At 42.7% G+C, this 27715-nt stretch overlaps 1 long non-coding RNA gene across 1 annotated transcript; it reads left to right on the top strand.

The window, feature by feature from the left end:
* The first annotated feature begins 1560 nt into the window (after window positions 1–1560).
* Window positions 1561–26470, top strand: LOC133260213 (uncharacterized). The gene is made up of 3 exons (XR_009740688.1): window positions 1561–2354; window positions 25530–25598; window positions 26261–26470. It is a non-coding gene; the product is annotated as an uncharacterized LOC133260213 (long non-coding RNA).
* The last annotated feature ends 1245 nt before the right edge of the window (window positions 26471–27715 follow it).

The following is a 27715-nucleotide window of genomic DNA, read 5'->3' as shown; positions in this document are numbered from 1 at the left end:
CTAATGTCCACTGAGTTGGTGATGCCATCCAACCATCGCATCCTCTGTCGTCCCATTCTCCCGCCCTCAATCTTTCCCAGCATCATGGTCTTTTCCAATGAGTTAATGATTAATCAAATGTAGCCTGTCGGTGACGTTCAACAGGGACCAACAATCCTCCTATGATTCATGCCATGGGGCAAAACACCTGCCACAACTCCTCAAGACAGGCTTCACACGACAAAACCTGAATGCAGACCACAGGGTTCTGCACGCTGACTCAGCTCCCATACTGCCCCCCGCCCCCCGCCAGCAGTGGCAGCATCCTCCAGTGGATACCAAGCACCTCCAGACATGACCTCCACCTCTATCAGATGACCACCTTTGTCTTTCCTTTCTCCTGCCTCCTCCAGCCCTTTATCTTTCCCCATCTAAGAAAATCCTTTCAAGTCCCAGAGACTGAAAGCTTCACTTTTACTTTTTATGTATTGTGATCTAACTCAGTTGTCCAATCCCAGTCATGTAGAAATGATCTGTAAATCTGAACTATTTTCATAGTAGCTTCCCTAGCCAGCTTCTGGCTATTGAACACTTGAAATGTGCAAATGAGGGACTGGCTTTTTATGTATTTAATTTCAATTCATTTAAATTTAGATAGCCACATGGCCATGAACCAGGGGCTATCAAGATAACAAGTTAAGCTCTTGACTCTCAAAAACTAAGAACTGATTTCCTTTTATTTTCATTCCTGATTCCTTCTGATTTCCTTTCCTTTTTTTATAAGCTGGAAAATGAAGCATTTTAATAGTCATTTCAGATAATATGGATATTCTTTTTGATATCACACCATAGCTTAACAAATGTAGTTTCCTAACAGATTAGTTGCAGTGAGAAATATGAAACCATATCTTTTGTACTGTTAACCCTAAAACTGATTGATTTATCTAGAAATTTGAATTGATCTTTTACCCATGCTTCATTTTGTAACATCATGTATCAGTCAACTGGAAGATGCTGGTTTACTAAGTTATACTGTACCATACTAAGTGTACAATGGAAACCTCCCCTGTATACTCTTGAGTGACTAAGAGTAAAAAAGACAAATAATATGTTTACATCAATGTAAAAATAACTTTAGCCTTTTATACTGTCTACATAAGGTGTCTACATAAGGAGACATAGGGTGTCTCCACACCTATTATGAGAACCACTGTCCTACACTGGCGACAGCCACTAGTTTCTGAAAAACATAAAGGATCTCTAAAGTATCCTTTATGGCAAAATAACTCAACTGGATGAATCTAAAGGTAAACGTAAAATGTACTTCAAGATTGTGAACACACTTCACAAAGAAAAGCCTAAAGAAAATAAAAATCACTTACACCTTTGTCTTCTAGAAATAAATGTGTTACTATTTTGGCCACTGGCACTTCTTCTTAAGGGCAGGGGCTGTGTTTTATTGATCTACAAATTTCAGATCCAGCACAGTGCCTGGCCCTTAGAAGCACTCAAAAGTATATCTTCTTTTTAAGTATACTGTACATAATTCTGTTGCCTACCCTTTTCTTTCAGCCTCACAGTTGGTCAATTTCCCCGTTTGTATTCTTTAACAACTGCGTATCATTAAAGTTTTGAAGCTCAGACTCACTTAAAAGTCTATAACTTGTAGCAAGGAGTAAAAATCTTGCGAGGAAATAAACGTAAATATCATGGGTCCAGAAGGGCTCTAGGGCAGAAGTTCGGGGAGCAGAGTTGCTCCCCTAGACTCACCGGACCTGGGACACCCGGACACGGGCCACCTCGCGGAGGAGGAGTGAGGGTCCCGGGACCACGACATGGGGTGCTTTCTGTTGTAAAAGATGGACATGGGAAAAGGGGCGCAGCCGCCCGGCCCCGCACCCTGAAACCAGGAGAGTCGTCCAGTTCCGGGTCCGCACCCCTCCATCCGTGGAGCTGCCTCGCTCTTGGCGGGACAACAGAAATGGAGACAGTTCTCATGTGCAGTCCACCTGGGCCGAGCTCGCGAGATGCTCAGGAAGACTGAGCATGCGTGGAAGTGCCAGGCCTCCCCACCAGGAGAGGTCAGAGGTCGCAGGAGTGTCCCCACGCCGGCATTCCCAGGGAGTCCACGACTTTGGACTTCGTATTCCTGAAAATGAAAGTGACTCGAATCCAGGGCAGAGGAAGTGCCATCTGAGGCTGACTTGATCACCCTCAGTTCTGGGACGACATTCGGGCCTCACTCACGAGTCACCACCTGTTCTCCCAGCACATCTCTCAGGGGAGAAATGAAGACCTTAGCAGCGCTGGAGAAGGCAGAGAGGAGTAACCGCCACACCCATGACTGCACATCGCTTTTGCTGCACGTGTTCCAGGTAGGGAGGTGCTTGGATCCCCTGTGATTCTGTGGGGTCTGGGGGGCCTAGGCCCGGACCGTAATGGAAGTTGATGGTTGTGTGCCCTCAATCGTGCTGTGATGCTGAAGGAACAGCAACAACAGTCTGGACCCGAAGAGGCCTATGGGACAGGAACAGAGGACGGCTTAGCAGTGACCTTCACGGACCATCTGCCGGGACTAGAGGCTAACAGAGGCCATCAGAGGGAAGTGTGGATAGATGACAGAGACCAGTTGTCTCCCCCTGTTCAGTTCTGTGGCATCATTTAAATCCCCCAGAAATGTGAGGGAACCAGAGGGAAAAGGAGAGATCTAAATAGATTAAAATTAGGTTTTAATAAATCCCAACAGATTAGCACACAAAATTAAAGTCTAGTTTTAGCTATAAAAAAAATGATTTTACATTTATTCCTCACCTAACTTTGTGAACTTATATTATGTATATATATTATATATTATGTATATATAACTATACTATGTATACATAATTATATATGTTGTTGTTGTTTAGTCCCTAAGTCATGTCCAACTCTTTTGTGACCCCATGGACTGTAGCACACCAGTCTCCTCTGTCCATGGGATTTCCCAGGAAAGAATACTGGGGTGGGTTGCCATTTCCTTCTCCAGGAGATCTTCCCAACCCAGGGATAGAACCCTGCCTTGGCAGGTAGGCTCTTTACCACTGAGCCACCAAGGAAGCCCAGATATATATATATATATACACACATACATACACACACAAGATAATATATAGTATGATATATTAGTATATATATATATATATATATACTTATATTTATGTATATATTTATAATTCAACATGTTATAATATGTGTATTATATAAATTATGTATAATATATATTCCCCCAAAAGTACCCAGTGAGAGTGGACTTAAAAACCTAGGCAGTGTTTACAATAACCCATTTCCTCTTTAAAACACCTAATAGGTTACATGATTACATCCAGTCTCAGCTGTAGCCGTGAGCTTCTAGCTCCAATGAAGAAAGGTAAATTAAATGCACACTTGAAGCCTAAAATGCACAAACACTTAGAATTGTATCTGACTTGATAGAAAGGAGAACAAATACTTTGTTTTAAATCAAGTTTGAATTAACTTCGGTTTATTTAATTAGAAATCTGTCTCTGCCTACCACAGATATTTAATTATGTTCCTGGGGCTGCCTTAGTTTAAGTCCTCAGGTTGCCTCTAACATCCATCGTTTTCTCCTTGTCTACCTGCTTTTACTATGGTGACAAAGCAGATCAGAGTCAAGAAATCAGTGACATTTATCTTTAGATCCTCCCAATAGCACATCTCAGAGAAGGCAATGGCACCCCACTCCAGTACTCTTGCCTGGAAAAGCCCATGGATGGAGGAGCCTGGTAGGCTGCAGTCCATGGGGTCGCTGAGGCTCAGACACGACTGAGCAACTTGTCCTTCACTTTTCACTTTCATGCATTGGAGAAGGAAATGGCAACCCACTCCAGTGTTCTTGCCTGGAGAATCCCAGGGACGGGGGAGCCTGGTGGGCTGCCGTCTATGGGGTCGCACAGAGTCGACCGAAGTGACTTAGCAGCAGCAGTAGCAACAGCACATCTAGCACCCTAGTACCCATTCCCATACTCCAGTGTAACTTGAGAAATCTAATATGGGCTCAGATGTTAGAAGAACACCCTCCCAAGGTGGCATGCATGCAGGGTCCCCTGTGCATGGGGATGGCTCAGAGGGTGGAAACAGCAAGTGCACCTACAAGGACTTGTTGAAGCTCAGTGGAGAAAAAAGACCTCAAGAAGAGGTCAAAACACGTCACTTTTGTTTTTTAAAGAATAACTTTTCATTTTATTTTATATTGACTTATAGGTGGCGCTAGTGATAAAAAGCCCACCTGCCAATTCAGGAGACCTAAGACACCTGGGTTCAACACCTGGGTTGGGAAGGTCCCTTCGAGGAGGGCATGGCAACCCACTCTAGGATCAGGGATCAGACCCACATCTCCTGCAATGACAAGTGGATTCTTTACCACTGAGCCATCAGGGAAGCCCTGAATTTCTTAATGGAGGGCAAGCACCAGGAATTTTCCTTTTGTGGCAGAGACTATAACTGTTTCCCCATTGTCTGGTTCCCTCTTCTTTTTTTAGTAATGAAAGTTATAGCTGGCCTAAAGACTGCATTTTTCCCAGCCTCCCTCATACAAAAGCATGTATCCTAATTCTAGTTAGTGAGATCATATGAGCAAAAATGGTTTGTGCAACTTCTGGGCCGCACCCATAAAAGGAAAGGAAGGTAGTCACACTGCCTTTTTCTCAGTTCTTCTCTTTATAGCTGAATGTAAAGATCGTGAACAGTCATCTCTGACCTCATGTACAAGGGCCATACCCGTGGGATGCTCAGTCGCTCAGTTGTGTCCGATTCTTTTATGACCCCATGGACTGTAGCCCGCCAGGCTCCTCTGTGCTTTGGATTTTTCAGACAAGAATATTGGAGTGGTTTGCCATTTCCTCCTTCAGGGGATCTTCCCAACCCAGAGACCGAACTCATGTCTCTATCTCCTGCATGGCAGGAGAATTCTTTATTTCTGAGCCACCTGGGAAGCCCATCTTGGGAACAGCAAAGTCTAAAAGTGGAAGGAGCTTGTGTGTTCAAAACCACTGGGCCCTCACTCAGGTCTGGACCACCATCTCAAACTTTATAAGTGAGAAATAACTTTTATGTATGTTATATAAGAAATATCTTCTATGTCTTGTAATTTCTGTGTTGTACAAGAAATAATTTAAATGTTATAAGATAGAAATAAACTCCTATCTTGATTAAACAAGACTCACTGAGGCAGTCTAGTCTGTGACCTGAAGCTACAGCCACTGGGGGAAAGGTAGGGTCCTGAAAAGAAATCAAGTACCAGCAGAATGATGACGCACCTGCTTGTACCTGGTGGCCTAATGGCAGATGTCCTCTACAGCTAATGGCATTGCACTGCTCACGAGGTACAGACCATTTTGTGAATTAAAAGAGTCCTGTAATTTTGATGACAGCATCATTGTGTGCTGTGCTTAGTTGTTCAGTCCTGTCTGACTCTTTGCAATCTCATGGACCGTAGCCCACCAGGCTCCTCTGTCCATGGGGATTCTCCAGGCAAGAATACTGGAGTGGGTTGCTATGCCCGCCTCCAGGGGATCTTCCCAACCCAGGGACCAAACCCAGGTCTCCCTCACTGCAGGTGGATTCTTTACTGTCTGAGCCCCCAGGTATGGGCAAATCAGAATTGCTACATTGGACCTATACCCTGACAGGGAGTTTCACAGTTATCAATGTTTAGTCAATGCACACAACACTAATTTTCACATCCTTTATCCTTTCCCCATCCATGGACACCTTTTTAATGCAAAAGAACTCTCTGGATCATGGAATTATTAAGCCATAGGGGAGTTTAGTGAGCAAATAGCTAAACCAGGGAATCCTAAACTAGTCTGCATGGCACAGTCTCCAGGGAAGCTTACTGAAAATACAGAGGCCAGCCCTTCCCCCACCCACACCTCTGCCCACTTAGTGTTGAGAGAGGTTCAGGATGAGTTGCTCTCGTGCCTGGATTCAATCCCTGATTTAGGAGTCTCTGCAATAAGAGAAGCCACCGCAATGAGAAGCCGACACACTACACCTAGAGACTAGCGCCCACTCTCCACAACTAGAGAAAAACCTGCACAGCAACGAAGACCCAGCACAGCCAAAGATACATAAATATATATTTTTTAAGAAAGAACTTCAAAGGGCCCCACTCCTCATTTCCCAGCGTCAAAGCAACCAGGAGTTGGGCACACAGCTAAGAATGGCCAATTGAATGGTCTCTCTCAGGGTTTTGAATCTTGAATAACACAAGGATAGAAAGTATTAATGACATCATGGGCCATATATTGTAGTGGCCATGTGCTGACCCAACTTGCAGCTAGGAGAATGTTGCCGTACTTTTTCCTAAATCCTGGGACTCTGTGTCCCTGCCTGTCCCCAAACCTGGCCTCAAAGTCTTCTGTTGATTCTACAGCCTCCTGAGAGCTTTCCAATAAATCTCCCTTTGCTTTAGTTGGCTAGTTTCCATTTTCATTGCTTGAAGACAGAGGGTTAGCCTCAGTATCCAGAAATGAAAAGTCTTGGGCCCAAGAGCTTGGATAATGCCAGATGTGTGCTCTCAGAAACCCCCCAAAACAGAGCCTAGGGATCCTGTCATTGTGGCCCCCAGTTTTCAGAGACCTACCCACTCCAGAACTCGTCATTCCCATCATACTCCCCATCTGTATTAGTTACCTAGTGCCTCATACCAAATAACCCCACAGTTCCACAGTTTAAATCAACAAACGTTTATTATCTTGCAGTTTATTATCTTGCATTTATTATCTGCTTTTATTATCTTGCAGTCAGAAGTCTGAGTGTCACATGGCTGAGTGCCTCGGGCTTAAAGCCTCTCGTGAGGGGACAGTCAAGCTACCAGCCTTGGCTGTGTTCTCATCTGAAAGCTGATGGGGTTGGGGCGGGGGGACGTGAGGAAGGAGAGCCACTTTCAGGTTCATTCGTAGGGATATTGACAAGACTCAGGCTCTTCTCCTCTGGGGCCTTCCACTGGACTCTGCAAGTAGCACAGTGGTAAGGCATCCGTCTGCCAGGCTGATTCATGCTGAAATGCGCAGAAACCAACACAATACTGTAAAGCAATAATCCTTCAGTTGAAAGGAAAAACAATAATTCGCCTGCCAATGCAGAGGATACAGGTTCAATCCCTGGGTTAGGAAGATCCCCTGGAGAAGGAAACAGTGACCCACCCCAGTATTCTTGTCTGGGAAAATCCCATGGACAGAGGAGCCTGGTGGGCTACAGTTGCTGGGGTCACAAAGAGTCAGACATGACTGAGTGCAGGCACCCAGCATGGAGATGCCCATGGCGTCTGGCCACCTCCCAGATGAGGGGGTAGAGAGAGAGCCAGAAAGAGCACCGAGAATGGAAGTCACCACCCTTTACCAACCAGCCTCAGAAATGGCATCCCGTTATTCCTGCCACATCCTATCTGTTAGGAGCGAGCCCCTGAAATCCAGCCCACACTCAGGAGGAGAGGATCATGCAGGACAGGAACACAGAAGGCGGAGGTCCTTGGGCCACCTGTCTGCCTGCCACACCAAACCATCCCTCCCTCCTTGCAAATAAATCATAATCAGGGGTGAAACTCACCTGAAATTGTGATTCTCTTTTTTTTTTTCATGAAATGGCCTAAAAATGTTTAAGTGACTATTTTGCTTTCAAAATATCAGGCAGCAATTGTCAGGCAGAACCCACCACTGCCAATTTTTCTCACTGTACTATAATTTAGGGTGCACTGCCACAACTGCTATTTTCTGTGACATTCCCAAGGATATTTTAAACAATGATAAAAAAAGACAGTTATATCAATTTCTTGAGTTTTATTATTATTATTAACAATAATAACAACCAGACGAGCAAAAAGGAGTAATGTGTCTCTTTCTCCATTTATCTTATTCCTGCCCTCTGTTACGATCTCCTTGGCTGCCATTGTTGCTTTCAAAAAGCTAGTTCAATTACTGAAATACTATTCATTAAATTAGAAATGATGGGTTTGCCAAAGAAATTAGCTATGATTTAGAAATCAAAAGCATAGGCAAAGATTCTGCTCACCATCAACGAATTTCCAGAAGTCTTAACATCTTTTCACAGCCATTGTGAACCACAGAACAAAGTTGATGCTTTTGAAATCTAACCAGCAGTTAAAGACACAAAAGCGACAACATCTGTAAATAGCTTGGTTTTCGCAACTATCTAATAAAAAAGCTCATGTGCAAGTATCTTTCTGCCGATTGTTCAAGCCCCACAGTCCTTATGATTTTCCATAGCTTTCAACTGAACAGAAAGAGGAGGTCTGAGCGCACTCCCCGGGAATCTACCCCTTGGGATGCCCAAAAGGTCATCATGCAGGGTCAGGAAATTGTTTGCAAAGTGTCATTTCAAAAAAAAAGAAAAGGAATAGGAACATTTATTGGCAGGGTGCTCACACTACCCATTAACAAACACCTTACCTCATCTTGGGCTTCCGTGCTGGCTCAGACCATAAAGAATCTGCCTGCAATGTAGGAGACCTGGGTTCGATCCCCGGGTCAGGAAAATCCCCTGGAGAAGGGAATGGCAGCCCATTCCAGTATTCTTGCCTGGAGAATCCCATGGACAGAGGAGCCTGGCGGTCTTCAGTCCGTGGGGATCATAGAGTCGGACCCGACTGAGCGACTTAACACTTTCACCTCAGATCATCAGGCATTAGATCCTGGAGATTGGAGACCCCTGGTTTACAGGAGAGACACTGTGGCGAGGTTGAGTAACTTCCCCCTCCTCCTGGATCACAACTGCGGAACAGGACTGTGGGTGAACTGATGGCTCATTAACTCCAAAATGAATACACCCTGGAGCATAGCCCTGAAGCTCAGAATCCTGGCCAGCCCTCTTCCCTGCTGAAAGAAGTGAAAGAGTAAGTTGCTCAGTGGTGTCCAACTCTTTGTGACCCCCCTGAACCATAGCCCGCCAGGCTTCTCTGTCCATGGAATTCTCCAGGCAAGATACTGAGGTGGGTTGCTACTCCCTTCTCCAGGGGATCTTCCTGACCCAGGGATCGAACCCAGGTCTCCTGCACTGGTAGGCAGATTCTTTAGCATGTGAGCCACCAGGTAAGCCAGCCTCTTCCCAGGTGAGGCAGGTTATTTACTGTCTCTGAGTTTAGCTTTCTAATTTGAAAACTAAGAAGTAATAATAATCTCTCGGCTTGTTGTAGAATTTAAACAAAGTCTGTGGATGGAAAGTGCCTTGGGTAACCCTTGGTGCAGTGTGCTGGAAGAGGGCCAGGTAAGACTGTGGAGAGTGTGGACTTTTCCACCGTGTGTGCAGTGAGCTAAGATGAGTGGCCAGGTGGACAAGAGGGAGTATGGAGAGAGGCCATTCTTACAGAGGCTACCACTTGGGGAGTCATGGAACAGGATGTGTTTGAGCAGCGTGCCTGAAGAAGAGGAGACAGGAAAGATTGGGATGCCCTGAAGAAAGGGTTTCAAGTGGAAGAGAAACCTAGGCAAGGTTGCATTTTTTTAAGTTGCATCGAGCTACAAGGGTTGAATCAGAGGAGACCAGGACACAGTCCAGAGTGAACATTTGCATTGCAGCTGGGCTTGCAGACAAACAGCAGGATGGGCCACAGTTCCCAGCCGACGGGAGCAGACTTGACGGACTCTGACTGTGGCCTGAGGGGGCTGGAGAGGAGAAGCAAGGAGGCTATGGGTCCAGGAAGGTGACTACACAGACGGACCGACCATCAACAGAGATCAGACAGTCAGAAGGAAAACCAGGCTTTCAAAGAGGGACTTCCCTGGTGGTCCAGTGGTTAAGAACCCATCTTGCAATGCAAGGAACGTGGTTTGATCCCTGGTCAAGGAACTGCAATCCCACAAGCCGAGTGAGGGGCTACTGAGCCTGCCTGCCATAACTAGCGCCTACAGTGAAATATCCCGCATGCCGCAGCTAAGACCCAACACAGCCAAACCAAAAAACTTTTTAAAAAGAAGAAGAAGTAGGGCAGAAAATGAAGAATTTTATCAACAAATGTAAAGCACTTCGAGCACAGACAGCAGACAGCTGAGTCCTGTAGGATGAAAGATCAAACCCCAAGTAGACAGTCATCTTCTTGTGTTCGTATAGAAACAGCCTGATTCCATGTATTTCCGTCCCCTCATCCCTGAGTGCAGTGCCTGGCCCCCTCAGCATGGATAGAAGTCAAGTCTAGGCAGTAGAGCTGAAATCCGATTTCCCTGCTAGCTGTCAGCCAGGAACCATTCTTAGATCCCAGAGTCTTCTCTCGGTCCATGCAGGGAGCCATCTACATCTCAGAACCGGCAACTGGGCAGTGTGCCTGTCTCACCCTCCATGTCCCTTCTGCCTCCTTTTCTTCTGCCACATCTCTCTGGCTGAGGCTTCTCCCTGCTTCCGCTGCTTTTAAGGGTTTATGTGTTTACGTTGGGATTCCCCCATGTCCCGTGGTAAAGAATCCTCCTGCAATACAGGAAATGCAGGAGACACAGATTCGATCCCTGGGTCGGGAAGATCCCCTGGAGAAGGAAATGGCAACCCACTCCAGTATTCTTGCCTGGAGAATCCCATGGACAGAGGCTACAGTCATGGGGTCGCCAAGTTAGAGCCAACTAGAGCGACTGAGCATGAATGTACATGTTTACTTTGGGTCCACCAGATAATCCAAGATTTAATTCTGCAAAGTCTGTTCAGAGCAATGCCAAGATTCGTGTTTTCTGACTAACTAGGCATCAGGAACCTTGGGGGAACATTTCAAGAATGCTGCCTATCAAAGTAACTTCTCATCCAAAAAAAAAAAAACCCACATCTAGTGAGATCCGTGAGGCCATTTTATTTTTTCAATGAGTTCATGTGCCTGTGGATGAATATTACACACCAATAGGATGAGATGTTCCACAGAAATTATATCTCTGCTTTTCATTTTCAAAAATGCAAGTGTTGAAATACTTTGTCCACATAAATAAGCAAATATTAACAGGAGTTTTGTTACTGGTGTCACTGAATTCTACAAACCCCTCCAAAAATATCATGAAGTGATATATCATCGGAAGTCTTTTTTTTTTTTAATGATCCATCAACTAAAAAGCCACTGAGAGTCCCCTTTAATTCTGTAGCAAGCAAAGAATTAAAAACCATCTGACTTTCAGTAGGATTCTTTGCCCAATCAACCTTATTCTCAATTTCTGGGACTTACACCAAAAAGTGTTTGTAAAAATTATCGAATGACTTTACCATGCTTATGACTCTTTCACTTACAAAGTTTTTGACACAGACTAGTTTTGGGGGAAAAGAAATGTTTCATTCCCCAGCTGTGTCTTACTATGTAAACAATATTTTTAAATGTAAGTACCCAAATTCCAGAAGTTGGAATGGTCCCCACCAAATAACCAAAATCCCACCTACACAGAGCAAAGAGCAAGGCTTCCTTTATTATACATTAAGTACCAAGAAAAGATTCAGAAGTACTTTAATCACAAAATCTATGTTAACCTTTTTATGTGATTAAACTAAAAGTCAGACACAATTTAGCAATTAAACAACAACAAAATGTTAACATACAGTAAGAAATCGTTAACAGTAGCAATAATAAACAGACTTTTCAACACCCTCCCCCCTCAAATTAAAAGGAGTATCTCACCCAACCAAGGTAAGTCATATAAGCTTACCTTGCCTATACGACTTCAAAGGCAAGATAAGTACAGTAGGGAACAAGTAACAAACCAGAAATAGATTGTTAGGAGCTGAATGAGGTCTGTTATATAGCCCAGCCTCCTCACTGCATCCAGAGATGTCACACAGCACATAAGCCAGAATTCTTCCCCTGGCCCGCCTTACGAATTAACTTCCATTATCTCAAAAATATCCCTGTGCCATATTTATCAATTTATTGCCTCCCTCATAGGCAAAATTACCCTTCATTGCCTGCTCAACAACAATCGTAACAGATCCCTTAGGTGTTCTCCGCCAAGTGTCATGATATTAAACTTTACAGGTAGAGGAAGCTAGAGACGTGTTCCAGGAGGGAGGGGCTTTCTTGCCTATTAAGGTGTGCTTTCTCAGAAAGCTCCTGAGGATGCCACCTTTAGGTGGCTTCTCTGGGGTACTCAGCTCCTGAGACACCCACAGCATCTTCAGGATGCAGCTCATGCAGTGAGCAACATTACCCAGCAGCCAGCCACTCACATGGCAGGTTGTGTAACTTGCTGCTGTAGACTGCCACCAATGAGGTACCTCCCCATCCACAGATTCCCTGCCATCCAGTAAGTTCCAGAGGGTGGATTTCCAGCCACTCATACCAGAGCAACACCTCTGTGACTTCTCTGCCAACCACTGAACTATAGCCATGCCTTCTGCATCAGAGACTGGATCTCCATCAAGCTGGAGGCCAGGGCAAGATCCTTTTCCTTGGGTATCCAAGCTCAGCCCCAGAAGTAGAGAGTGGCTCCTCCTTAGAACTGCTATTCCTGCATTCTTTGACATTCTCTGTACTTCTCACTGGCCAATCTTTTGTGACTCCAATTCACTATTATAAGTAATAATTCTCTTTTTTATTTTATTTATTTATTTTTAATTAGAGGGTAATTGCTTTACAATGTTGTGACGGTTTTTACCATACGTCAACATGAACTGGCCTTCAGATCAGATCAGATCAGTCACTCAGTCATGTCCGACTCTTTGCGACCCCATGAATCGAAGCACGCCAGGCCTCCCTGTCCATCACCAACTCCCGGAGTTCACTCAGACTCACATCCATCAAGTCAGTGATGCCATCCAGCCATCTCATCCTCTGTCGTCCCCTTCTCCTCCTGCCCCCAATCCCTCCCAGCATCAGAGTCTTTTCCAATGAGTCAACCCTTCTCATGAGGTGGCCAAAGTACTGGAGTTTCAGCTTTAGCATCATTCCTTCCAAAGAAATCCCAGGGCTGATCTCCTTCAGAATGGACTGGTTGGATCTCCTTGCAGTCCAAGGGACTCTCAAGAGTCTTCTCCAACACCACAGTTCAAAAACATCAATTCTTCGGCGCTCAGCTTTCTTCACAGTCCAACTCTCACATCCATACATGACCACAGGAAAAACCATAGCCTTGACTAGATGGACCTTTGTTGGCAAAGTAATGTCTCTGCTTTTGAATATGCTATCTAGGTTGGTCATAACTTTCCTTCCAAGGAGTAAGCGTCTTTTAATTTCATGGCTGCAGTCACCATCGGCAGTGATTTTGGAGCCCAGAAAAATAGAGTCTGACACTGTTTCCACTGTTTCCCCATCTATTTCCCATGAAGTGATGGGACAAGATGCCATGATCTTCGTTTTCTGAATGTTGAGCTTTAAGCCAACTTTTTCACTCTCCACTTTCACTTTCATCAAGAGGCTTTTTAGTTCCTCTTCACTTTCTGCCATAAGGGTGGTGTCATCTGCATGTCTGAGGTTATGTCCCCTCCCTCTTAAACCCCCTCCCACGTTCCTCCCCTTCCCACCCTTTAGGCTGTCACAGAGCACCAGCTTTGGGTTCACTGTATCGTACATCAGACTTCTACTGGTTATATATTGTACATATGGTAATGTGTATGTTGGGCTTCCCAGGTGGTGCTAGTGGTAAAGAACCTGCCTGCCAATGCAGGAGACTTGAGAGATGAAGGTTGGATCCCTGGGTCGGAAAGATCCCCTGGAAGAGGGCATGGCAACCCACTCCAGTATTCTTGCCTGGAGAATTCCACAGTTGGAGCCTGGCAGCCTATAGTCCATGGGGTCCCACAGAGTTGGACACAACTGCATGATTAAGCACACACAATATTTCAATGCTGTCCTCTCATATCATTCCACCCTCTCCTTCCCCACTATTTCCAAGAGTCAGTTCTTTACATTAAGATTTCCTTGCTCAAGTTTCTGTGTGGTGTCTCTTCTAGGAGACCCTGATACAGCCCTAAAATCATACAGTACCAAGAGAACCTCCCCTCAGCTCGGCTGACAGATATGTCTCTTTAAGTTGTACAGAGAAGGAAATTTTTTCTAAGATGTTATAGTTTCTCTTTTTAACCGATCACATTGTCTGAAACGAATTAATATTATTTTTAGCAAATTCCCTTATTATACAGGATGAATAATCCCAATCCATTTAACCTTTCCTCACAGGCTCTCACTGCTTCATGCAGCACACTTCACTGGTCTTCCAGGATCTCCTAAATGTGCAGAGGGATTCTGTAATCTCAGACAGACCTTCCAACATGCTGCTGTGCATGTCTGTGATAATAGTGACATTTTCACAAGTTATGAAAAGTGAGAAACATGCTGATGCAAAGGTAAAATCATTTTAATGGGTAGAAAAGGCACTCTTCCTTTCATCTTTCTTTATTAAAGATAGAAGTGTGGAAAGCAGGAGAGAAAAGAAGAGAAACCACAAAATATTAAGCAACCTAATCAAAAATAGAAAGGAAGCTGGTAATGCTTAAATAATAAAACGACAGCATGAGAGTGAGGATAAGGGTTCTATCGAGCTTTTAAATCTAAATTCAGACTTCAAAAAGGATTTCTAGTTGCCCTTGGAATTACCTAAAAGACCTTAAAATATATAACCCATCCTTTGACCTAATTCTGCTTTTGTGATTGTCTTCTGAAACAAACCCAAAGAGTTCTTCAGTTTTTCAAGGTCATTTTCTGCAACAAGGGCAATAGAATTCTGCAGCCAGTGTAAGTTGATTCAGCAGCTGTAATAACAGGAAGCCGTCTGCAGCCTGCATTTACTATGCAAATAAGAGAAACCAAAGGTCTAGCATTTGATGTAAAGCTTACATTCTATACCTCTAGCCTCCCTCTTTCTATCTGCTTACCTCTAGTGAAATTGGATTCATTCATTCCTTTCTTAAATAGTTATTGAGTGTGTGGGGCAGAAAGACTCGGACTTGAATGATAGGAGAAACCCGCTCAGGCCACTTTTTGCTTTCTTCCTTTGACCCACCAATGCCCTTTTGGATTTACTTCCTCCCTGACAATCCTGGACTGGTCAGTCTTCTAGGAACTGGAGCTGGGGAGTGGCTGTCCCTTTACACTGTCCCATCTCCCTCACTCCCTTACCTCTCACACACACACGCTTTACCAGTTTCCCTCACCTACCCTACCCTGTGCGTGTGTGTGCGCGTGGTGCTCAGTCATGTCTGACTCTGCGACCCTACGGACTGTAGCCCACCAAGCTCCTCTGTCCATGCAAGAATTTTCCAGGCAAGAATACTGGAGCAGGGTGCCATTTCCTCCTCCCAGGGGTCTTTGCAACCCTGGGATCAAACCCACATCATGCTTCATTGGCAGGCAGATTCTTTACCACTGAGCCACCAGGGAAGCCCCCAACAGTGACTACTTCACATTTACTTTACACCATTTTAACCATAAAATCAGCTTTTATTCTTGGGCAATTTTGATAAACTTAATCTGACACTGGTTTCCACTATGAAGGAAATTCCTTCTCGAACATTCCCCAAAGTTGCGGTGTACAATATACTAGTGATAAAGAAGGCATTGTTGGGGAGGAAACTTTGGATGTAAAGTCCTCAGAGGTTCTGCCCAGTTTGAAAGTCCCTTTGAAACATTAGAAAAGAAATGACAAGTGGGAAGACCTCTCTGGCGTTGTTTCATCTCCACACTTCCTCTGTCAGACATGGAAGGTTCCAGATTGTAGCATCTTTCTTTGAAATTGGCAGTGAAAAATTAGTAGGTATGCAATTTAAACAAAAAAAATAGCTTTAAAAATTATAGGCCCTTTCAAAACTGATTGAATTTGAAGAAAAATGTGTATCTTTTTTTATTACCTCTGAACTCAAGGAAACTGAACTGAGTGAATGCCTATATTGAACCGAGAATAGCAGTCTATTTAAACTATACAAAATTGTGCTGATTTCCATGGCTCTTAACTAGAAATTCATTTCCCTGACTCTTAAGCCTAAATCACATTCAATTCTATTACTCCATAGAATGATTGTGACTTGAAGACTTTTATAATCTAACTTTTACTGATGACCTATATGCTCTCAAAAGCTGAGCTGCCTTTTCCCTAAGAGAAATGGCAGCAGGGTTAATCCAGCTTATTTGAAGGGTTGCTAACTCCCAACCCCCATCCAACTTGACTTAACACAGACCACTGGTATAAGCATTCTTCTCAGAATCTTTGAACTGGATGAGGCTTTAGAGATCATCTCATACAATGTTCCATTTGCTTCATGGATTTCACACACTTGCAAATGAATAACTCATTTTCCAAACGTACAACAAGGTACCAAAAAAACAGCCAGAGAGAACCAGAAGTACATGATTGAATGTGCATAAATAGCAAGCATCTTCTATATCTAGTGAAGAGAGGGAAATCACTTATGTTTTGGTCAAATTTCAAAGGATATGAAATGGTCAGTTATTCGTGGTCAGTTATTTAACTTTAAACACTGCATTGTAGCCCAAATTAAATAAGTCAGTATTATTACATAAGTAGTGTTTGCCCCAAATTGTACTAAGCTAAACTATATAGGCCACCATGTGAAAGGTACAAGCTAATGTGAGTTCACTTATATTTTCCCAAAGAATAAAGGATATCTTACTTCCTACCCACTCCTTAGAAGAAAAAAAAATGCTTGATTTCAGATAATATTTTCATTATAGCAATTTTCACCTTTGAAATATATTAAATGGCAAATATGGAACAATCTCTAAATGTTCAAGATAGAATCAAGAGATCGTATTCCAAACATCAACAGTTTGCACACAGTTCACATCGCTCTTCTTCCGAAACAGTGTTCACTTGCCCTCTGATAGCATCCTGACTTGGTTCCGTCTGTCCACAGGGTGCGCCTTCTCATGCCTATCACTAGCCCTGCCTCATCTAATCAATTTCTTCACACTGAAACTCCTTAGGACTCTTTCCTGGGCTTCTTCTTTTTTCCACTTGTTCACACCTTCATCCCATCCAAGTTCATGGCTTTAGAATGCCATCTATTCACTGGGGTCCCAAGTTTGTATTTCCAACCCAGAACACTACCCAAAACTTCAGACTCTTATATCTAACTACTAACTTGGTCTCTCCATTCAACTATCTAATGGACATCTCAAATCTAACAGACACAGGATCGAGCCTCAGAACATCCTTCCTGGGACTTCCCTGGTAGTCCAGTGGTTAAGACTTCACCTTCCAATCCAGGAGGTGTGGATTCGATCCCTGGTTGGGGAGCTGAAATCCCACGTGTCTCGTGGCCAAAAAAACTGAAACATAAAACAGAAACAATACTGTAACAAATTCATTAAAGACTTTAAAAATGGTCCACATTTTTAAAAAATCTTAAAAAAATTTTTTTTCAAAAAACTTCGTTCTTCTAGAATCATCCTCATCTCAATTATGGGCAGTTCCATCTTCCCACATACCTTGGCCTTGGAAGTTTCTCTAACTTCTTTCTCTCTCTAATATTCCATCTCCAATCTGTAGGTAAATTCTGCTTACCTTCTTAGTAAAATAGAATTCAACCCCACCTCAGCATATCCATCACTCCCATCTCAGGCCAAGCCCACCATCAACTCTGCCTGGATTATTGCAATAGCTTCAAACCTGGTCTCTCTGCTTCTACCTGGCCTCAACACTGCAGCCAAAACTATTCTTTCAATATTAACTAGTCTGCTTCATCTGTGTTTCAAGTTGTTCCTGTCCTGCTCCAAGAGAGAATACTTCAAATCTGCTTAAGTCAGGTTATATCACACCTCTGCTTAACCCTCCAGTGACTGGCCAACTCACTCACTTGGAGCAAACACACACACACACACTCAGCTTTACTTCTCTGCTCTTATCTACACTGGCCACTTGGCTGAGTCTCAAACATTCAAGACATGCTCCTGTTACAGGAGCCTTTCACCAGCTGTTCCTAAGATGCACTCTCTCACCTGCTCTGCTCAGATTTCACAGAGAGAGTCTTTCCTGATCCCTCGATTGAGAGTTGTGTGTGTTTGCTCAGTCATGTCCAACTCTTTGTAACCCCATTGACTGTATTGACCTTGGACAGAATTTTACATATCAATTACAAGCCTTTTTTACCTTTAAAAAGTTTATTTCTTGTTCAACAAAAATATATGGAAATATAGGATCATTTGCTTTAAAGGTTTTATTTAATAAAGGAGAGTCGTGAACTTCCCTGGTGGTCCAGTGGTTGGAACTCCAAGCTTCCGCTGCAAAGTGGGGAGAGGGGCACAGGTTTGATCCCTGGTTGGCCAGGGAACTGGAATCGCTCAAGATGCTTGGTGCAGCTAAACAAATAATTAAATAAATAAATGACAGTCGTGAAGGCTAATATGGATTTGGTTTACTTACAGACTATGTTTCAGAAATCTGTCTGCCAATCAGTTTAATAGAATTATTCTTATTTTATTGAGTGTATTTTGAATATCTGAGCTTAAAAACCTCATAAAGAATGCTGTGCTATTATCTAAAAATCAGCTGACACAGTATTTTCATATTACATTGACCACCTGCTTTACGGAACCAAGGACAGCAGGATTTTACTGTCTGTCTCTCTCTCACACACACATGCATGCACACAACAGGCACAAACACAGATATTTTGAGAGCTTTTACCACCAAAGGAGAATAGTTAATTCCATTTTTAAGAGTAAAGACAAGAAAACAAATTTCATATTCCAATGCAGAAAAGGTAATTAGAAGCAGAATGGGACCATTATCCAACTTTCAGTCTAGTGCTCAGCCCATGACTAGAAAAAGCGCTGTTCTTTCCAGAACAACATAAACAGTGTCCGTTTTACCAAAGGGAACTCGGACTGCTGACACTACTTGCCATCCACCCATAGCTCACAAATACAGTGGTCATAAAATTGTAAGACACTAAAAAGTGGGGCTTCCCTTGTGGCTCAGCTGGTAAAGAATCCACCTGCAGGGCAGGAGACCTGATTGGATCCCTGGGTTAGGAAGATCATCTGGAGAAGGAACAGCAACCCACTCCAGTGGGCCTGGAGAATTCCAGGGACCATATAGTCCATGGGGTCGCAAAGAGTCGGACACGACTGAACGACTTTCACGTCACAAAAATCTGGGGGCTACAGTAACAGGAGAAATTTTTGGAGAATACAAAACTGGAAATCTCAAATAACTGATATTTTCTTCAGGGCTGAAGGGAATGTTTCAGGTAATGTTCAATCTGGAAGTTGATCTCTTCTACCCCTAAAAAAAAAAAAGATGAAATTTGCATAGCCTAGTCTTCTCCACCACAGGATATAGAGATAAATGATCCTCAGGAAAAGAATAGGGGGGAAAAAACTACGAGTAAGCATCACTGAGAAAGAACATTGAAGGAAAGCAAAGCTTATTTCCCTGTATCATAGATGAGCTGACCCAAAGCATCACATGGTTAAGTCACTCAAAAGAGATCTTACCCAGGACCAAGCTTTCCTAACAGTTGCAAGAATGCAAATAGCTAAGATACACAGACACAGCGAGGCGAAGTCTCAATCCTACGTATGGCCTTCCAGGTCTTAACTTTTTGCAGCAGTTGCATTCTCTGTTTAGGGCAGTGGGTGAATTCTCTAGGTAAAGTATGGTTTTCTTTCTTGGCAGAGAACACTCTTGTTGTTCAGTTGCTCAGTCATGTCCAGCTGTTTGCAACCCCATGAACTGCAGTATGCCAGGCTTCCCTGCCCTTCAGTATCTCCCACAGTTTGCTCAAACTCATATTCATTGAGTCAGTGATGCGATTCAACAGTCTCATCCTCTGTCGCCCCCTTCTCCTCTTGGCTTCAATCTTTCTCAGTATCAGGGTCTTTTCCAATGAGTCAGCTCTTTGCATCAGGTGGCCAAAGTATTGGAGCTTCAGCTTCAGCATCAGTCCTTCCAATGAATATTCAGGATTTATTTCCTTTAGGATTCACTGGTTGGATCTCCTTGCAGTCCAAGGGACTCTCAAGAGTCTTCTTCAACACCACAGTTCCAAAGCATCAATTCTTTGACGCTCAGCTTTCTTTATAGTCCAATTCTCACATCCATACGTGACATCCATACATTCCGTAGGTACACCCTGAGTAAAGTCTTCCGTATTGCCTTTAACAAGTGTCATGGATATTTTTTTTCTTCAACAGCATACACTTTTGTATTCCCATAAAGGGAAAGGACTAGATTTCAGGCTGTCTTCCTCCTCCCTGTGTTGATTTATATGTAGATACAAATTAGAAATAGCAATGTGGGAACTTCCCTGGCAGTCCAGTGGTTAAGATTTTGACTTCCAACACAGGGGGTATGGATTTAATCACTGGTCAGGGGGTTAAGATCCCCCACTCCTTGGGGATAAAGAAAACAAAATGTGAAACAGAAACAATATTGTAACAAATTCTATAAAGACTTTAAAAATGGTCCACATCATAAATAATCTTTAAAAAAAATAAGAAATAATACTATGGCAGGGGCTTCCCTAGTGGCTCAGACAGTAAAGAATCCACCTGCAATGTGGGAGACCTCAATTTGATCCCTGGGTTGGGAAGATCCCCTGGAGGAGGGCATGGCAACCCACTGCAGTATTCTTGCCTGGAGAATCCCCATGGACAGAGGAGCCTGGTGGGTTACAGCACAGAGTCAGACACGACTGAGTAACTAAGCACAGCACAGCATTACCACAGCCATATAGTTACTAATCACCCAGTCCTTAGCATATAAACCTTAAACAAGCAAAGAAAATCTGGTGATTCTTTGCAGTTAGTACAAAAGTTAGAATATAAGGGAGGAACTTTCTAAAGGCAACTAACACAAGTTTGAAATAGAGTGACAGATCAATAAACAACTTCTCAGAAGAAAATCAAATATGTGGTCTCAGAACCAACACAAAGCTCATGCTCTGGTCTCTCCACTATATGTGACTTATAATTTGTTACCTACAAAATTAGGCTTAAAGATTTATTAACTGTGCCTACCATGTGGATTTTAGTTTTCTCAAGAAGACTTCTCATGGTCATTAATACTGTTCAAATGTAATGACTCCCTTCCGGGATGGTTAAACTGAACCAGATGATTCACCACATTTGCTGTGTTAAAATGAGGTTACCCATTCTCTGTTCACGAGAAACTGTCACAACATTGTTAATCAGCTATACCCCAGCACAAAATGTTTAAAAATAAATTATGGTAACCAAAGTTGGCTTTAAAAAGTTAGGCATGTTGTTGCTGGAGTGCAGTACCCATTCCAACCCTCATTCTTATTATAAATTCCTCTTGGGTAACATATGGAGCGAATTAAACATGCAAGGACTTTGTCCTTAAGGAAATTACAGTCTAAAAGGGTCAACAAACAGAAGAAGCAACAGAGTGACTGTTTACCTGCTCCAACCCCATTGAATTGATGGATGTCATAAAAACAAATAATTAGATGTAGTCTGTGGAAGACATACTGTCCTCATTCACACGGACCTAAGTCCCAGCTGTGCTATCAACTCTCTGCTGGACCCTAGTACACCACTTCCTTCTTCAGGGTCTCAGTTTTATTATTCATGAAATAAAAGAAATTTGGGTTAGATGATACAAAAATTAAGTGAAGTGAAAGTTGCTCAGTTGTGTGTGACTCTTTGCGACCCCATGGACAGTAGCCCGCCACGCTCCTCTGTCGATGGAATTCTCTACGCAAGAATACTGGAGTGGGTTGCCATTTTCTTCTCCAGGGGAATCTTCCCGATCTAGGGATCAAACCCAGGTCTCCTGCACTCCAGGCAGATTCTTTACTGTCTGAGCCCCCAGGGTAGGTGATGCAGAGGACCTTTCTAAGTTCATGGCGGAAACACATACTTTAAACGGATTGAGAAGATTAGCATCCTGACATTGGTATTTGACACTGGTTTTATGAGACATGTCACTAAGTCCCAAGAACTGAGTGTGGCACAATGATGATATCCTTTGGAAAGTTTGTGTGACTTGATGCAAGGAGAAAGGATTTGAAGCATCTTGGCTTTAGTGCTTTCGTAAATATAATATGATCCTGGCTCATATTTTGGTCCCCGGATATTTGAATTCCACAAGTCCTGGCCTTAGCCTTGTGCCCAAAGGCTATTTTAGGTAAAATGTCCTAGCAAGCTTTATGCCTTTAGTTAAGTCACATATTAAAATGACTTGTTTGAAGGAAAAGCAAACATCATTTCAAACTTTTAAAGGGAAATTCAAAAATTTCAGAGAATACAGTCATGTTTTCTGGCCAAGGTACTCCCATAAGCTGGATGATTTTTGTGAACATTTGAAGGTTTGTGGTCAGTGTACCCCACATGGTATGGCATTCTGAAAACGAGAGAGTAAAGTGGTGGTGACCTGGGGCTGGAGTTTGGGGAACTGGGGAGGCTTGGTAAAAGGGTACAAGCCTTCAGCTGGAAGATGAATAGGTTCTAAGTGTCTAATGTGCAGGAATGTGATTGTAGTTAATAACACAGAATTATACACTTGCGATTTACTAAGATAATAGATCTTAAGTATTCTTACTACAGACACACCAAAAAAAAAAAAAAAGGTAGCTACATGAGGTGATGTGTGTGTGTTAATTAATTTGCTGGTGGCAGTCATTTCAAACTGTGCATGTATATCAAGCCATCACCTTGTACACCTTAAATGTATACACTTTCTCTTTGTCATTTATAAATGAGTAAAGTTAGAGGAGTAGAACTTATTATTGAGAAACCAAGATGCTAAACCTTGAAACTGGCAAAGCCTAAAGCCTAAGCTGACTGCAGAAGTTACGTAATTTTTCTCCCGAGTCTTCCATAACCCTAAAATTAAAAAGGAGTGGGGAAAATCCAGTTTCAGTGTATTTTTTTAAACACCTCATAATGGCAGAAACAGTTGAATTTCTTAACTGGTGCACAAGAGAGAAGAAGAAAATGAGATGGATAGAGATTTAAATTCAATTCTTTTCTTCCATTGTGTGAGGCTACAGTATCAACAACTGGCAATTGAGAGAAGAGATACATCATTATACTTATTTATAGCATTAACTACTTTACATTCATCCTCGCAAGTGAAACTGTAAAAAAAAATTATAAAGGGAGTATGTGGTTCTTTCATTAGCTTGTCTGTAATACTGGATTGGTCCATAAATTAATGTGTATAAGAGGACGAAAAAAAAAAAAAGAATTCAAAGCTCTGCCATTGTAATTACAGCTCTTTAAATATCAAAAGACACAAAGAAAGATTCCTTCTGAAAAGCCTACTCTCTTGGCAAGACACTATTAATTACTTGCATAAATCTGCAGTTTGTACACCCAGAGCTATGGGTGACATTATATTACATTATCCAAGCTTGTACCAGTCCCCATTGGTCTCAGCATGTGTTTCTTTAAATGCTTGTTTACCAAGTGATCCCTCTGTAAACTTCAGCCTCCTGTTCAGAGGGAGTGAGCAGAGCACTGGAACAACAGGTGACGTTGAGTCCTTAATATTGTCGATAACTGACACAATTCAGTTAGAGAAATTGTATCAGGCGAATTATTCAATTAGGCTGGAGGTTGCCATGAGCAGTAATAATATCACACTCCTATTTAAAACCAAGCCATTCAGCTTCCATAAGCAAACTGTTCACAAACAAACCACACAGGCGAGTGGAAGAAACAAAGTGGGCTTTGGATCTAAATTAATAGTTAAAGCCCTAGAGAAGGGACACTAGAGAAGCATTTCTAACTTATAAAATATTTTTTCTCCAAATTTCTAGCCTTTATGTATAAATTTAATCAGCATTTCTCTTCTGAACATCCATTGCACAGAAAAGTTAATAGAATTAAAACCTGGCCTGTGGCTCTATATTTTTGCAATAAATACAGACTCAAGGGAACATCCTCCAAGCTGCTAGGGAGGAGAGAGTGGGAGTGTGTTACTTGAGAAAATGAAAACCTAAATTCAAAACAGCAAATGTGTCCCCTGCTGTGCCCAAGTGCCAATTTTCAGCTTTAGCCGTGCCCAACATTTGCAAAAAAAAATTTTTAAGGAAAATGAATTTATGACCAAATTGAATTGGCCAACATGGTCTGTTTGGGGGAGAAAGAAGCAAGAGAAGCAAACAGCATGTCACCACCTAAACTACCAGGAGAGCCTCGCCCCCAGGAGGAGTGGGTGTTCTTTCTCAAGGCCAACGCAAGCCCAAGTGGCGGTGGATGCGGTTCACTGGGTCAAAACCATGCTGTGACTGTGAAGTTCAGAGATTCCAGGACTGAGCTCAGAGGTAACCCCACTCTCACAGCCGTTAAACCTAACGTGATACTATTTGATAATACAAGTTGTATTCTTCCTAATGACCAACAAGTCAATTAATTAATTCTAAGACTTGGTTTTCAGCCAGCTCTGTTCATATCATGAAGCTTGATGGTGTGAAAGAATGGAACAGCTCTTTTATATCTTCTCAGTTTTCTATATCTCTAATCACATCAATGAGCACAGGAATAGATCCCATGGACTGTATCCTGCAAGGCTCCTCTGTCCATCAAATTCTCCAGGCAAGAATACTGGAGTGGGTCTCTATTCCCTTCTCCAGGGGATCTTCCAGACCCAGGGATCAAACCTGGGTCTCCTACATTGCAGGTGTATTCTTTACCATCTGAGTCATCAGGGAAGCTCACCATCTATATCTTCTCAATCTTTTATATCTGTAATCCCATCAGTGAGCACAGTAATAGTTTGTAGTTAGTATGGAATCTGGGGGAAAAGTCAAGTGCTCACAGATATGTGTTGGTAGGTAAATTCATGTGAGCAGACTGAACCAAGAACAGAGACTGTAATGTAAAAATGAGTGGCATCTTAAGCAGATGTCATATACTATACTTATTAAGAACTTGGTGGAAGTTTCCCACTGTCTCCAGGACAAAGACCACAAAACTTGCAAGTTGAAAGCTATTTTGCAGATATTCTGATACTACTCTTTTTATTTTACAGATAAGGGAAACAGAAAGATAGGGAAGATACAAGATTTTTTTTCAAATTTTCACAAATTTGAAAATGATAAGTGATAAAATTAAGCTTCAAACTCTGATTTATCTTGTACCCAAGGATCCCTTTGCTGTTATGCTTCAGAGTAGACAGCACAGATGGGTGAATCTTTATTTTCCTTAGGTGTAGCAGCTGCTTCTTACCATGTTAGCCATGGTCTAGCTAAGTAAATATAACAAGAAAAGAAATGTTTAAACAAACCTAAAGCTAACCTATTGTATGGGAGGTGCTCTATTTGGTTTTCTGAGGGGAGGAGAAGGGTTTTTTTTTTTTTTTCCCTTAACTGCACCTGAGGCATGTAAGAACTTAATTCCCCGACCAGGGATCGAACACACACCTCCTGCACTGGAAGCGTGGACCTCCAGGGAAGTACCAAGATAAGTTTTAAATACTTGCCTAGAAGGAGAATTAAGAGCCACAAACCTGATTTTGTCACTTCCTTATGTAACATATTTCAGTCATGGTCCTTGACTTAACAATGGTTCGACTTAATTTTTCAACTTTATGGTGGTCCAGAAGCAATAAACATTCAGTAAAAATTGCCTTCAGATTTTTAATTTTGATCTCTCCCAGGGCTAGCAACCTTCTGACGATCCTCTCTCATGACGCTGGGCAGTGGCAGAGAGCCTCGCAATCATGAAGGTAAACAACCGATACGCCTCCAACTATCCTGGACTCAGACAACCACTCTAATTTTCACTTTCAGTACAGTGTTCAATCAGTTGCATAAGATAGTCAAAACTGTATCATAAAATAGGCTTCGTACAAGATGATTTTGGCCAAGTGTAGGCTCATGTATGTTTTCTGAGCACATTTAAGGTAGACTAGGCAATGGCAACCCACTCCAGTACTCTTGCCTGGAAAATCCCACAGACTGAGGAGCCTGGCAGGCTGCAGTCCATGGGGTCGCTAAGGGTCAGACACGACTGAGCGACTTCACTTTCACTTTTCACTTTCATGCATTGGAGAAGGAAATGGCAACCCACTCCAGTGTTCTTTCCTGGAGAATCCCAGGGACGGGGGAGCCTGGTGGGCTGCCGTCTGTGGGGTCGCACAGAGTCAGACACGACTGAAACGACTTAGCAGCAGCAGCAGCAGTCTAACCCATGATGTTTAGTACATTAGCCTATTAAATGCATATTCAACTTATGATATTTTCAACTTAGGATGGATTAATGGGGGGCGATGTGGTGTAACCTCATTGTAAGTCAGAGAAGATCTGTACTGGGATTCAAGCTCCATTGTGACCTTCAGGCTTTTTCTCTAACCTTCTCTCTTGAATGTCTCCTCCACTTCTTTCCTAGATCATCAGACTCCTCTCTGTTGGTAGTGGTCTCTTGTCACGTCCCTCCATGGATCACAAGCCTCATATTTGTCTTTCTTGTTCTTCGTTTTATTCGTGGTGCCTAGCACAGAGCCCAGCATATGGTGTGCATATAGGTTGAATAAATGAACAAAGTCACGCATGTAAGAATGCTTGGAAATTTTCCAGGATGTAAAGCACTATTAAAACGCTAAGCCTTTCTTCTATTTAATTTTTAATGCCTTTGGAATCTGATACTTTATAACACAAATTCTAAGGGACAGATTTATGGCCTAAAGCTGCATGCACTTTATTGTACAATGACATCTGGATGAGCCAGAGTAATTAAAAATACTCTGCTTAAATCGTCTATCACCCAACTCCTTGTACTCATCAAACTGAACATTTTTAACTTTACCTTTTATTAATAAAAAGGGGGGAGCTATTTCATGTCTAGTAAACCAAAAGAAAACAGCACAACCGCTCACCTCCTCTGTTGTCCAGTCCCTGGCTGGAGGACAGGACACTCCCGGGTCACACATAGTCATCCTCAGGAGACAGTTATGTTCAAGGGCAGATATAACGTCATTGGTGCCTCTCTGACTATTATTCACTGAGCTAACTTTCTGCCAAGGGTCCTCTCTAGGGAACGTAGAAGGAGCCTCAGGGTATTATCCCAACAGAAACCCCTGGCTAACCAAGTATCCAGCTCTGATTGGGGTAGGTCCTTCCACAGAATTGCTCCTCACCTTCAGAGCAATGGAGACTCTTCACTGGCACAAAGACAGCAGATAAATGTGTTGGTGGCCTGGACCAGGATGGTAGTAGGGGAGGCAGCAAAAAAATAGTTGAGCTCTGGATATAAATTCTTCTGAAGGTAGAGTCAACAGGCTTTGCCGATGGATTGATGTGAGTGAGAAAGAGAAGCCATGGATGACTGCAAGGTTTGGAGCATGTGAAACTGTAAAAACCTGATTGCCATTGACTGTAAAGGTAAAAACTGCAGAGGAGCATATTTGGGGTGGGGACCTGAGTTGCACATTAGGAATTAAGTTTTGGACACGTTAAATTTGAGATGCCAATTAAACATGATTACGTTTATTATTAACTTCCAGCAAGAGAGAAGAGATAGAGGTATATCTTATGTAAAGGGTGAAAGGGACTTCCCTGGTGGTACAGTGGATAAGAACCTGCCTGCCAGTGCAGGAGACATGGGTTCAATCCCTGATTAGGGAACATGCCACATACTGAGCCCGTGTGCTTAGAGTCTGTGCTCAGAAATAAGAGAAGCTACTGCAATAAGAAAATCATGTGCTACAACCAGAGAATAGCCCCCACTTACTACAACTAGAGAAAGCCTGAGCAGCAGTGAAAACCCAATGCAGTCATAAATAAATAAATATTATCTTTTTAAAGGATGATAAAATTATCGCCCATGTTAGTGAGGCTCATGTGG

This window comes from Bos javanicus, chromosome 14 (genome assembly GCF_032452875.1).
Source record: "Bos javanicus breed banteng chromosome 14, ARS-OSU_banteng_1.0, whole genome shotgun sequence".
Lineage (NCBI taxonomy): Eukaryota > Metazoa > Chordata > Mammalia > Artiodactyla > Bovidae > Bos > Bos javanicus.
Note: the sequence above shows the minus strand (reverse complement) of the source record. Positions and strands in the feature narration are given on the sequence as shown.